Here is a 13,364-nt window from a genome sequence, read left to right as displayed (position 1 = left end):
AAAATGGCAGATGATATTTAATGTGAGCAAGTGCACAGTGATGCATGTGGGAAAGAGGAACCCGAACTGTTGCTATGTGATGCTGGATTCTATGTTAGGAGTCACTGCCCAGGAAAAGGATCTAGGTGTCATTGTTGAGGATACGTTGAAACCCTCAGCTCAATGTGTGATGGCTGCTAAGAAAGCAAATAGAATGTTAGGAATTATTGGGGAAAGGAACGAAAAACAAAGATGAAAATGTTATAATGTCCTTATATCGCTCTATGTTACGGCCATACCTCGAATACTGTGTGCAGTTCTGATCACCGTATCTCAAAAAAGGTATAGCGGAATTAGAAAAGATACAGAGAAGGGTGACAAAAATGATAAAAGGGATGGGACGCCTTTCCTATGAGGAAAAGCTAAAGCGGCTAGGACTCTTCAACTTGGAGAAGAGATGGGTCAAGGGTGATACTATAGAGGTCTATAAAATACTGAATGGAGTGGAAAGGGTAGATGTAAAACACTTGTTCACTCTTTCGAAAAATACTAGGATTAGGGGGTATGCAATGAAGCTACTACCGGAAAGTAGTAGATTTAAAACAAACGGGAGAAAATATTTCTTCACACAACGTGTAATTAAACTCTGGAATTCATTGCCGAAGAATGCAGTGAAATCAGTTAGCTTGGCAGGGTTTTGAAAAGGTGTGGATAATTTCCTAAAAGAGAAATCCATAGGCTATTATTGAGATGGGCTTGGGGAAATCCACTGCTTATTCCTAGGATAAGCGGCATAAACTCTGTTTTACTACTTGGGATCTAGCTGGGTACTTGGGACCTGGGTTGACCACTGTTGGAAACAGGATACTGGGCTTGATGGACATTTGGTTTGTCCCAATACAGAAATTTTTATGTTCTTATATTATTTAATTTAATTTCTTATATACCGCTATACCGTGAGATTCTAAGCGGTTTACAATATAGATACATTAAGATATAATATAATAAGTAAGTAAAGATAGGTACTTGGAAGTTCCCTAACTGTCCCAAAGGCTCACAGTCTAGCTAAAGTACCTGAGAAAAACAATTAGTGAAAAGTAAAGATGTGAAATGTAAAGACAGAAAAAGAAACAAGATATGAAACATCCCAACAAGATTTAATTGAATAAATTAAATTAGGATTAAAAGTAGAAATATAATAACTATAAAAAATAAATAAAATATCCTATATAATAAAACTCTAGAGCGCGCATGCGCTCTTGAAAAATCGTGATCCCTGGTGCCGTGTTTTCTGATCCGTGGCCGCGTTCCATTTTAGAACGCGGCCAGGGATCACTCTGGTCACTCCTCTCCTCACTCACCAATCCGAAGCAAGCTCCTCACCAACCGGAAGCAAGCACCTCACCTCCCGCCCTCGCTCACCGCTGCTGCTGCCGCTGATCCTTCTCTTCTGGGCAGCCTGCGATCGTGGCTGGCTTTGGCGGGCCTCGCGGGCCGCTTTCCGGCCTCGGTGGCACGTTCCCTCTGACGCACGGGATCGCGTCGGGAGGGAGCGTGCTTCCGGGTTGGGAAGCGGCCTGTAAGGTTCGCTGGGGTCGGCCACCACGATCGCGGCCTGGTGCAGGCCAGAAGATGCCGGGATGCAGGGAGGGTAAGCAGGGGAATCAATACAGGGGGCCAGAGGGAGAGGGAAAGGGGGCTGCTTTGAGGGGAGGGGTGTGCTGAGGGGAGACAGAAGGGGCCATGGAGAGATAGGGAGAGGGAATAGGGGGCTGCTTTGGGGGGGAGGTGTGCTGGGGACAGACAGGTTTGCTCTGTGTGGAACACAGAAGGGACCATGGAGAGACAGGGAGAGGGAAAGGGGGCTACTTTGGGGGAGGGGTGTGCTGGGGACAGACAGTTTTGCACTGGGGGAAGACAGAATGGGCCATGGAGAGACAGTTAGGGAGAAGGAAAGGGGGCTGCTTTTGGGGGTAGGGGTGTGCTTAGGGCAAACAGCTTTGCTCTGGGGGGGGAAGACAGAAGAGGGCCATGGAGAGACAGTTAGGGAGAGGGAAAGGGTAAGGGGGCTGCTTTGGGGGGAGGGGTGTGCTGGAGGCAGACAGCTTTGCTCGGGGGGAGGGGGGGGGAGACAGAAGGACACAGACAGCAGCCAAGGAGAGAGAGATAAAGAAACACAGACAGACACACATATATTCTAGCACTCGTTAATGTAACAGGCATAACGACTAGTATAAGAAATAAATAAAAAAGAGTTCCAATCAGAACAATAGAATCAGATGTTAGAAGATCATAACTACATGCCAAGGAGTGAAGCTGTTATGCTCCTTGAGTCCTGAAATAAGGAACCCAGTTACTAAACGATATTCCAGCCATAAAGTTTCCCATGATGTAGTGATAATAATAATAATAATAACAGTTTATATACCGCAATACCGTTAAGTTCTATGCGGTTTACAAAAGATTAGTGGGGTACTGAAAAGCTGATAGGTCATATTGAATCAAAGTTAAGACAGTGTCAGAGAGCAGGATTGTCTAATTGGATCTGAGACAATGTAATGTCGAAATACAGGCTAGTTATATAGAGCAAAGTCATGCAGTGACAAATGCAGGTGTGTTGTTAGGAGCAGGTGGCCTTTGAAACAGCCGGTCAACCGCCACTCGGCGATCAGTTGCATTAAACGGCCACTGCCATCCTCATCAGATCCGACGGCCGTCGCCAATGTTCTCGGGATCCTCCAACGATCGCGGCGACCTCCCAATCAGGGCAACGGCTCTCCCGACTTCACGCTGGGATCCCTCTGGGGCCGTTCTCTCTCCGATAGCACTGCCTCCGAGCCCTCCGATGCGCCATCCTCCTCCTCACTTGCACGTCCTCATGTGCAAAGAAATGGAAGTATGTGGTTATCGGCACTCAGATGAAGAGGAGCCGAAACCAAATCTCTCTCACTCTCCAAGAAAAAAACAGGACCCAATCCGGCATCACTCGACCGCCAACATGGAACCAGCCGAGCAGCAGGTGAGAGGCCCCCTCAGCTGTTGGGCCGGAGTAACTGTCAGACTGAAGAGTCAGTGAAATGAAATTAAAAAACAGATAAAAAACAAGAAGGAACTCCCAAATGTGAGGGATAGAGACCAGAAACAATACCAGTATATTAAAAATTCAAAAGAAATCAAATAAGACCAAGAAAAAACAAAAACCAAAAAGAGGGATGATGGAAACAGCACAGTTGATGATTTAACTGGCCGCCATCTTGTTAGAATTATGTTCTTAAGCATTAAAATTGAGACAACACTAATACAGAAGAGAGCACATGGATAGCATGCACACCCCCAAAAAATACCTTGGGATGCTTCAACGCACCCCACTGAAAGACATTTTTTGTTGCAGTAAGGATGTGATAGTGCTTGCCGCAGCAAAGTAAGAGGACCCCACAGTATATCAAAATTTTCAGAAAACTTTTGACCAACTACTATAGCAGTGCCTCGCAAACTTTGCAAAGCCGCAGCACGACAAGCATGGTGTCCGCAGCTCAAGTGCATCCAGAAGTGCGAGGACGTTGACGTGGTGATGTCACGGGTGCGCACGACGTCATCATGTCAACGTTTGTGCATGTGCGAAGACCCTCCAGATGGGACCCTGAGCCGCCAGTGGGGGATGTTGGAAGGGAAACAGCGCGGAGAGGCGCTGGCGCCAGCTGACTGCCTACAGCAGGGGTGGGGAACTCCGGTCCTCCAGAGCCGTATTCCAGTCGGGTTTTCAGGATTTCCCTAATGAATATGCATTGAAAGCAGAGCATGCAAATAGATCTCATGCATATTCATTGGGGACATCCTGAAAACCCGACTGGAATACGGCTCTCGAGGACCGGAGTTCCCTACCCCTGGCCTACAGGATGTGCCTCTCACCGCGAAAGGCACGTCCTGCAAGCAGTCAGCCGGCGCTTCTCCTCCTCCCCAGCATCTTGCATCACACTTGGAATCTCCGGCGGCGCACTAATGTGCCGCGACAGGCAGTTTGCGATACACTGTACTATTGAAAGCTTCTATGCATGCAAAACCAGTATCATAGTTCATATCCATGGCTGCAATCTGTTTCAGTTTTTCTATTGTTTTCATTCCTGGAGAACACGCTCTCTTCTGAACATGTGTTCACCACAGCATTTCTTTACAAACAGAAATCAATCGCTCACCCTCTTCCCGGTTCTGCTCATTTACTCTTTGGCCTAGATTCACTAAGAGCATGGATCCGATCCGTGATGGATCTGATCTGATCCGTGGGGGGGGGGCTGATTCAAGAATCGCCCTCATGCAAATGAGGGCGATTGGAATCACGCCCCCAGCCGCCTGCCCGGATTGCTTTATAGCGATCCCAACACATGTGCAGATCATCTATAGATGGTCGGCGCATGCGCTGGCCCTCCGTGCCCAGTAGAGCTAAATTTTACTTTTTTTACTTTTTTGCGAGCCCGTGGTTTTAACCCGTGGGTTAAAACCATGGGCTTGCACAGCAGGGAAGGGCAGGAGATTCGGAGCAGAGCAGGGCGGCAGGAGAATCGTGGCATTGGGGCAGAGAGCAGGAGATTCGGGGCAGAGCAGTCCGAAATGACATGAACGACTGGTCCCCAGCAGTCACTTGTTTGCTAATTGGCCAGACCAGTCGGTGTTGCTTTTTTTTTTTTTTTAGTGAATCGCTGCATGCCTATATTTGAATGCTGTTCCACCTCATTTGCATGCGCGGATCGGAGGATGATTGGGACAGAGGTTAGTGAATTGGGTCGGAGGGAAATCGGGTCGCAAAGGGGTCAGAACTTGATCGGTGGGCTTAGTGAATCTAGCCCTTTGTCTTCTAGCGATATTCTTGCTACAGATTTTAAGAATGTTGTAAGGATTGGATTGTTAAGAAAGCTTTGCCTACCAGCAGTCTGTTTTTTTTAATAAAATTAGAATCACATTTTTGTTTATTTGTATTGTTCTCGAACATGCTGTTCTGTCTCTGATTGTTGGTTATGTTTAACCAGGACTGTAAACATCCCTTTCAATGGTCAAACTGGCTTTGAAGTAGTCCTTTAGCCTTGCAATTTCACAGTCATTGTTAAAGCAAAACAATCCTATAAATTACACTCCCAATAGAAAAATATCCATTTGACTAGTCTTTTCAAGTCTTTGTAGATAAATACAGGTGAATTATGGGGGGATGCATGACCTCTTGGCATTGTTGTTACAGCGCAGAGGTTTTCAACGCCATAATTTTGGCTGTGCTGGATTTCTCAGCATGACCAAAATTATTGCTCAGCACCTCTATTGATTGATCACAGGACTCGATCAAACCGTTTTGAAAAATGATGGCTAATCCACCGCCTTTAAGATTATGGCGGTGGTTCCAAAGATAGTTGTAATTTGGGGAGCAGCAATAGGCTAAATAGGCTTCCTCTCCTTCTGTAAGCCAGGTTTCTATGATGCAAAGAATATGAGATCCCTGGGCTTGAATTGTATCTTTTATGAGATGATGTTTATTTTTGATAGATCTAGTATTTATTAAGCCAATAGTTAAATTTGTATTATTTCTCTTAGTATTATTGAGGTTTAGAGAAGAGGTATTGGATGAAATTAGGTTGGGGGAATTAATGTTGGTAGGGATTTCAATAGTTGTTTTTGAACGAGTCAAAGCCACGTTTATAGAGGGAGGACGATGACCCCAATTAACTGGAATATTATTATTGATTGAATGCATGTTAGTTGTTAAAATGTTAGTATTAAAGGTAATTACTGATTCTAAATTTGAGATGCGGTGAAAAGAGAAAATATTAGCAAAAAGTATTAAGCCAAGTAAGAAAGTGGTGCAAAATATGGGAGTAAAAAATGTGGCGCCCACAGTTTGCGCACGAAGGAGCGCACCAAGGAGCATGTACTGCTCCTTTGGTGTGCTCCTTCGGCGCGCGCCAAAGGCACGTGCCTCCGCGGCGTGCGCCGCAGAGGGTTTGGGAGGCTTTAACATAGGCTGACCTGTTGGGGGTGGAGTCTGGCGCGCCGCCGCTATGCGGCGGCACAGAAAAGGAGAAACAACAAAGGCTAAAATATAAAAGCACAAATAGGTAAATAAAACTAATAAAATGTATAAAATAACTTAAGAAGTGCTTAAGAGGTGCAGCGGTCAGGCAGTCCTTACACCCAATGGGGAACCCTCCGTTTTGCATGAAATCACTGCGTCAGTCTTGTTTGATGAAGTGGCAAGGATGTTTGAGGAGTATGGTGGGTCTGAAATATCCGGATGTGAAGCAATGATATGAAAACCTCTGACGCAGCGTTTTCATGCGAAACGGAGGGTTCCCCATTGGGTGTAAGGACTGCCAGGCCTGGATTTGGAAGCCATTAGGAGCTAAGTAATTTTTTCTTGCTTCTGCTGTGGATGTTATGAGCTGGACTATACTGCCTTTTGTTACATTCACCCACTGACTTTTATCTGCACTAGGCGTGCTGGTTGATACCACCTGGCAGGCTGCTTTAGTTGCCTTGTTTTTGGACTATTCTTTTGTATTTACATATAAAACAGCTTTTGTAGGAGTGGAGTTTTTTTGGCCAGATGAAGCCGAACTGAGGCCTTTTTCTCCACTTCTTTTCTTTTTCCCTCTTTCTTGTGGGAGTGTGAATGCTTTTGGGTGTAAGTTTAAGGCCTTGTAGTGTTGTTGAGTGTATGTATCGTTTGTCCATGTGGGGCTTTGTTCTGAGTTAGTAAGGGACAAAAATTCAGCCCCATTTCCTTTCGGTATCAAAATATTGTTTTCATGTTCTCACTCCATCCCCGCAGCAAGCACACATTGTAATCCCACACCAGCCCTGTAAGTTTCACCCCCATCTTCTCACTATCCCCACAGTCTTAATTTTCTTCCCTGCAGTCTCAAGGGCGGGTTAGACATGGAGGTCTTGTTGCGATAATCCAATATTTTGTAAGACATCCTGGACAGTACTTATATATTTGGAACTAGGCCTTTCTCTAAAGGGTCTAAATGCCATAAAGGTGCCCAGACTGACCAGATTACAGGTTTCAGGTGTATTTAAAATCTGATATACCGCCTTATCAAAATTCAAAGCGGTTTCACATAATATATAAAAACAGGGTATAATAGGAACATACATTAAAAACAAATAGCAAACAATGCTTCAAACAATCAGACGCACTGACAAACATTGACTTACCGATATGGAATGGAAAAGAGCAGAAATACAATATATATATAGAGAGAGAGAGAAAGAGAGGGGAAGAGGGGGAAAAATACCAAAAGGAAGGGGAACAAAATATAAATAGCCTAAAATAATGTAAAATAGCAAAGAACAGATTTCCAATGCCGTCCTTAAAAGGGCTATTATACATCATATGCGTCTTTAAAAAGAAAGGCCTTCTAGTTACTTTTAAATTTATCCAGAGATGTAATTTCTCTTATATAATTTGGTGCTGAATTCCAGATGGTAGGGGCCGTAACAGAAAAGATGCTAGTGCTCATAGTGTTAATGTATCTTAAAGAGGGGATGGAGAGCAGGTTTTGATTAGATGAACGCAATGTATGATGGGGGGGTATAGGGGATTAATAGCCTGTCAATAAAATCAGGCTGGCCGGACATTTTAGTCTTGTAAGTCAGCAACATAATTTTGTAGGTAATTCGATGATCTATAGGAAGTCAGTGAGCATTCATCAAGGTAAGACACCCTGAAGGAAACCAAAGCAACACAGCACTGCGTTTCGAGGCAGCGCTCTGCTTCACGGACACATCATACATCCATAAAGACCCATCGATTACATCAGTCCCAAGTTTAATTGAAGATCTTCACTATGTTTCAAGTTTCAAGTTTATTAGGATTTTATATACCGCCTATCAAGGCTATCTAAGTGGTTTTTACAATCAGGTACTCAAGCATTTTCCCTCTCTGTCCCGGTGGGCTCACAATCTATCTAACGTACCTGGGGCTATGGAGGATTAAGTGACTTGCCCAGGGTCACAAGGAGCAGTGTGGGTTTGAACCCACAACCTCAAAGTGCTGAGGCTGTAGCTTTAACCACTGCACCACTCTGTAAATCAAACTGTAGTAAAGATGAGCCAAGTACAGGACAATGAAGCCATTGTGACATCACTGATGAGGTTGGCTGTTAGGCATTGGTGGAATGAGGCATTATGATGTCACAATACCAGCTCTGGTTATCAGAGACTGAAACTTTTCACACTATTTACTCATTCATTTTTCTATACTGTTCTCCCAAGGGAGCTCAGAACAGTTTACATGAATTTATTCAGGTACTCAAGCATTTTTCCCTGTCTGTCCCGTTGGATCACAATCTATCTAACGTACCTGGGGCTATGGAGGATTAAGTGACTTGCCCAGGGTCACAAGGAGCAGCGCGGGGTTTGAACCCACAACCCCAGGGTGCTGAGGCTGTAGATCCAACCACTGCGCCACACACTCCTCCAAAGAACTATGCAAAGAACGGGGGCTCTTTACAGTATAGTAACTAAGTAAATATAACTGGTTAATGTAAAGTAAATGTTTAAGTCACTTGTGTGTGTAAAGAAGTACAGGATAACATTTGTTCTTTTACTTTTACTGAAGTAATAATTTTGCCAGATTTTACTACTCTTGGTTACATCTGATGCTTCCAGTTAAAAGTAAAAGTGGAAGCGAGATGCAAACGGTGATTCCTCCATAAATCAAATGAAACGGCAAAACTGAGAACAGGATTTTGCTATTGCAAACCTTGTCGGCAAATAACGGATCATCTCATCTTAAATGTTGCTGTTCAGCGGATGTGGAGTTGGCTGCGTTTGTTGAACGAGATACTGGTCTCCAGCCAGACTGAACGGTGAGGAATTGGGTCACTTTAAAGTGGAGCTGAAGCTTTTTGCAATTCTTGGCGCACAGACATATGTCTCTGTCACAACAGACTGCTGGTCATTCCATGGAAAATTTTACATTGGGTTGACTATCAACTGGGCTGATAGCCTTTTCAGAGAAGAAGTCTGCTTGTCTGGCCTTGTGACTCAAGAGTAGAGAATGACACGGGGAAAAAATCTGTCCCCGTCACCGCCCCGTCACCGGCCCACCATCCTCTGCACCGCCCCGTCACCGCCGTTCCCTTCACCGCCCCGTCACCGTCACCGCCATCCCTTTCACCGCCCCGTCACCATCACCGTCCCCGCCAGAATCCTTTTCCCTTTCACTCCCTCCTTCCAATTTGAGCCGGGAACACTAGCGATCGCACGGTCCCCGCAGCACACACCCGCCTGCCCAATCGATTCTAGTGTTTAGCCAGCTCTCTCCCTTCTCCTCACCTTAGTTTGTAGATTTTCTTTTTCGGCGACCCGCACGCTATCAGAGAGCCGCGCACCCGCGGCTGCTCAGTGTTCAATCTTCTGCTCTGCTGCAACGTCCTGTTTCCGGTTGCGTCAGAGCAGAAGATTGAACACTGAGCAGCCGCGCGTGCGGGTCGCCGAAAAAGAAAATCTACAAACTAAGGTGAGGAGAAGGGAGAGAGCTGGCTAAACACTAGAATCGATTGGGCAGGCGGGTGTGAGCTGCGGGGACCGCGCGATCCTTCATGCCTCACTGCGGGGACAAGACCATTCACCCCCCCGCGGGCGGTGAATGGCCTTGTCCCCGTCGCCGCAGCGACTGCTAGTTTTCTTCCCCGTTTTCGGCGGGTGACCCGCGGCTAAAATGCGGTGGCCGCGGGTAAACCGCCACCGTGTCATTCTCTACTCAAGAGTCCTCATACATTTGACATTCTTGCATCCTGAATATGTATACCCTAGAGCAGTGTTTTTCAACCTTTTTACACCCGTGGACCGGCAGAAATAAAAGAATTCTTTTGTGGACTGGGGCAAACTACTAAGACTGAAATTTAAAAAACACATTTCTGCCCCTTTTCCGTGAGCTCGGTCCCCGCAAACCATCTGATCCCATCTGCACAAGCCTCAGTTATGATTTTATATTGAACGTATTTTATTAAAGTATAAAAAGAAACAATATTCTGTACAATTGTCATTTTATAAATACAAATATACAGAGCAAGGACCAACAAAACCCCTGTCTCCCCTCCCCTTCACATATATCCCCTCTACTATCAAGAAAACTGAACAAGCCAAATTATTACAGAATGCTACACAGAAATATCATGCTAACAGAATACTGCAGTCACACATGACAGGAATAGTGTTAGGGGAGTGCCCCCTGGTCAGAGAGATTCCTAAGCCAACTGGAAGCTAAAGAAGCACGGCCTGGGCTTTGCAGTCCCCAGCTATGTCTCTAGCAGGATATATTTCAAATCTGATATATTTTAATGACAAAATAGAAATAAAATAATTTTTTTTTTCTACCTTTTGTTGTCTCTGGTTTCTGCTTTTATCTTCTTTTCACTCTTTCCCTTCCAGTGTCTGCCCTGTCTCTTCAATCCAGCATCTGCCCATTCCATCCACGGTCTGCCCCTTCAAGAAACTGTCTGTCTCCCCCTGCCATCTTTCCTGTGGAACTCCCCCCCCACACACACACCTTTTGGTCTGGAATCCATCATCTTCCCTCTGTTCCCTCATGGTCTGGCATATTTCTCCTCTCTTTCCCTCCCCCCTGTGATTTTTAGCAACTCTCTCTTCTCATTTCCTCTGCTCAGATCTGATATTTCTGTCTCCTTCCCCGTTCTCTGGCATCTCTCTCTCTTCCCTTTCCTTCTCTGGTCTTCCTTCTTTATTTTATGCCTCCGTCTAAATTAAATTCTTTCTTACTATGCAATCCTCAGTTTCCCTCTTTTCACTGTGTCTACCCATAACATGCCACCCCTTTCCTTTACCCCTCCACTATCTCACTAACTCTATCTTCTTCCCCCATCCAGCATATGTCCTTTTTCGTTATCCCTCATTCCATCCAGTATGTGTTCTCTTTCTCCACTTCTATTCAGCATTTGCTCTCCCTTCTCCCCATTTCCATCATCTGCCCCTTCTCTCTCTTTCCCCCTACTTCCATCATCTGCCCCTTCTCTCTCTTCCCCCCACTTCCATCATCTGCCCCCTTCTCTCAATCTCTCCATCCACCACAGGCCCATCTCTCTCCCTTCCTCTCACCTTTCTTTATGATTTTGGCAACAAGATCGGCAATGCCCCCCATCCCCCCCCCCGCGCGATGACACTCAAGATCGGCAATGGGCCTCCTTCTCCCCCCGGCATCAACAACACTTCAGATCGGCAATGCGGTGCTCAGTCCAAAGCTTCCCTCTGACTCGAACTGCCTGGGCGGAAACAGGAAGCTGAGTCAGAGGGAAGCTTTGGGCTGAGCATTCCGTTGCCAATTTGAAGTGCTGTTGATGCTGGGGGGAGAAGGAGGCCTGTTGCCGAACTTGAGTGCCGTTGTGGGGTGGGAGGCCCGTTGCCGATCTTGAGTGCTGGAGTGGTTGTTGCTGAACTTGAATTGCGTCGCGGGGGGAGCTGCCAATGCCACTCGTTGCCATTGCAGCCCAGACGCTGCTGATGGCCCAAATCAGAATTTGCCGGCCCTGCACGGACCGGCAGGAATTTTCTGCGGACCGACACCGGTCCGCAGACCGGCGGTTGAAGAACAGTGCCCTAGAGGAAAGGAGGGACAGGTGAGATATGATTCAGACGTTCAAATGCTTGAAAGGTATTAACGTAGAACAAAATCTTTTCCAAAGAAAGGAAAATGGTAAAACCAGAGAGCATAATCTGAGGTTGAGGGGTGGTAAACTGAAGAGTAATGTTAGGAAATTCTTCTTTATGGAGAGGGTGGTTGATGCCTGGAATGCACTCCCGAGGGAGGTGCTGGAGAAGAAAACGGTGACAGAGTTCAAAAAAGCATGGTATGAACACAGAGGATCTCTAATCAGAAAATAATCGTATATAATGAAAACTAAGGCTAGCATTGATCTAATAAATCTCCTATTGTTTTATCCCTTCATTGTTCTCTTTTCTATACCAAATTGTAGTTCTTCCCTGCATTTCCCTCTTATTGAATGTACGTCTGTGATTCCCCAAAAATTGTTTGTCTCCTCTATTTTAATTTTTATTGTTCATCGCTTTGTAATCTATGAAAAAAACGATTATATCAAATACGAATTAAACTTGAAACTTGAAACATATATGGCCATTCAGTTAAGGATGGGCTGGGATGGTTTAGATGAGCTGGAATGAGCTTTGACGGAAACTCCAGAAGATGCACAGTACCGGGCAGAGCTCTGGGTTTCTGGCCCAGAAATATCTAAGAAAAAGAACAATTTAAATTAAACCATTAAATTATAGAGAGTGTATGTTTGGGCCTACTGGATGGACTATTTGGGTCTTTATCTGCCATCATTTAAATTGAAAGGTTTCTTCACCCTCCCCATACCAAAAAGAGAACTACAAATCACACTGGAGAAAATTATCAAACATCTACAAAGCTGCCATTCTGAAGGCAAAGAAAGCTCACTACACACACCTCTTGCAGAAAGTTCCTACCCGTTCCAGATACCTGTTCACCTTGAATAACCACCTCTTCTCCGCTGCCCACAGATGCAATCATAATTCCCCCTCCAACCTGAACAGTGAAACTCTCTCCAACTTCTTCCAAACAAAAATTGATAACATCCAAAGCAATCTCGACTCCGCTACCAGCAAGATCCCCCCCTCCCAAGGCTCATCCTCCTTACATGCCCAAGACCCTGCCCTTTAGAACCCTTTCCCAACTACACACATGCTGAGCTCCTAGAAATGCTACAAGAGCTTTGACCCTCAAATTCCATCCTTGACCCATGCCCATCCAACCTCATTCTGTCCTCCAAAGAAGCCTTTGCAAAATCAATCCTCCCCATCATCAACACTTCACTGTCAACTGGAAAAATTCCCTTCAACTAGAAATAGGCCATCATCAAACCCACCCTCAAGAATACCTCACTCGACTGAAATGATCCAAGCAACTACCGCCCTGTTTCCAACCTTCTCTTCATCTCCAAACTACTGGAGAAGATAGTGCTCCACCAACTGCAACCTTTCATTAAACAACAAGAAGCCCTATCTCCACTCCAGTCAGGCTTCTGAACAGGCCATAGTACAAAATCTGTCCTCCTTGACATCATTGATGACAGCTGGTCAATGCTGGATAAAGGAAATAATGCCTTACTGGTCCTGCTTGATCTTAGTGCCACTTTCGACACTATAAATCATCAACTTCTACTAGACCGACTCGCTGACATAGGAATCAAGAACTCAGCACTGCAATGGTTCACCTCCTTCCTGGATCAAAGAACACAATCCATGCTACTGGGGACAGCTAAATCAAACCCCAAATCAATTAAATACGGAGTTTCCCAAGGTGATTTGCTGTCCCCTCTCCTCTTTAATCTGTATATCAGGCC

The sequence above is a fragment of the Geotrypetes seraphini genome, chromosome 7, assembly GCF_902459505.1.
Source record: "Geotrypetes seraphini chromosome 7, aGeoSer1.1, whole genome shotgun sequence".
In the NCBI taxonomy this organism is placed as follows: Eukaryota; Metazoa; Chordata; class Amphibia; order Gymnophiona; family Dermophiidae; genus Geotrypetes; species Geotrypetes seraphini.
Note: the sequence above shows the minus strand (reverse complement) of the source record.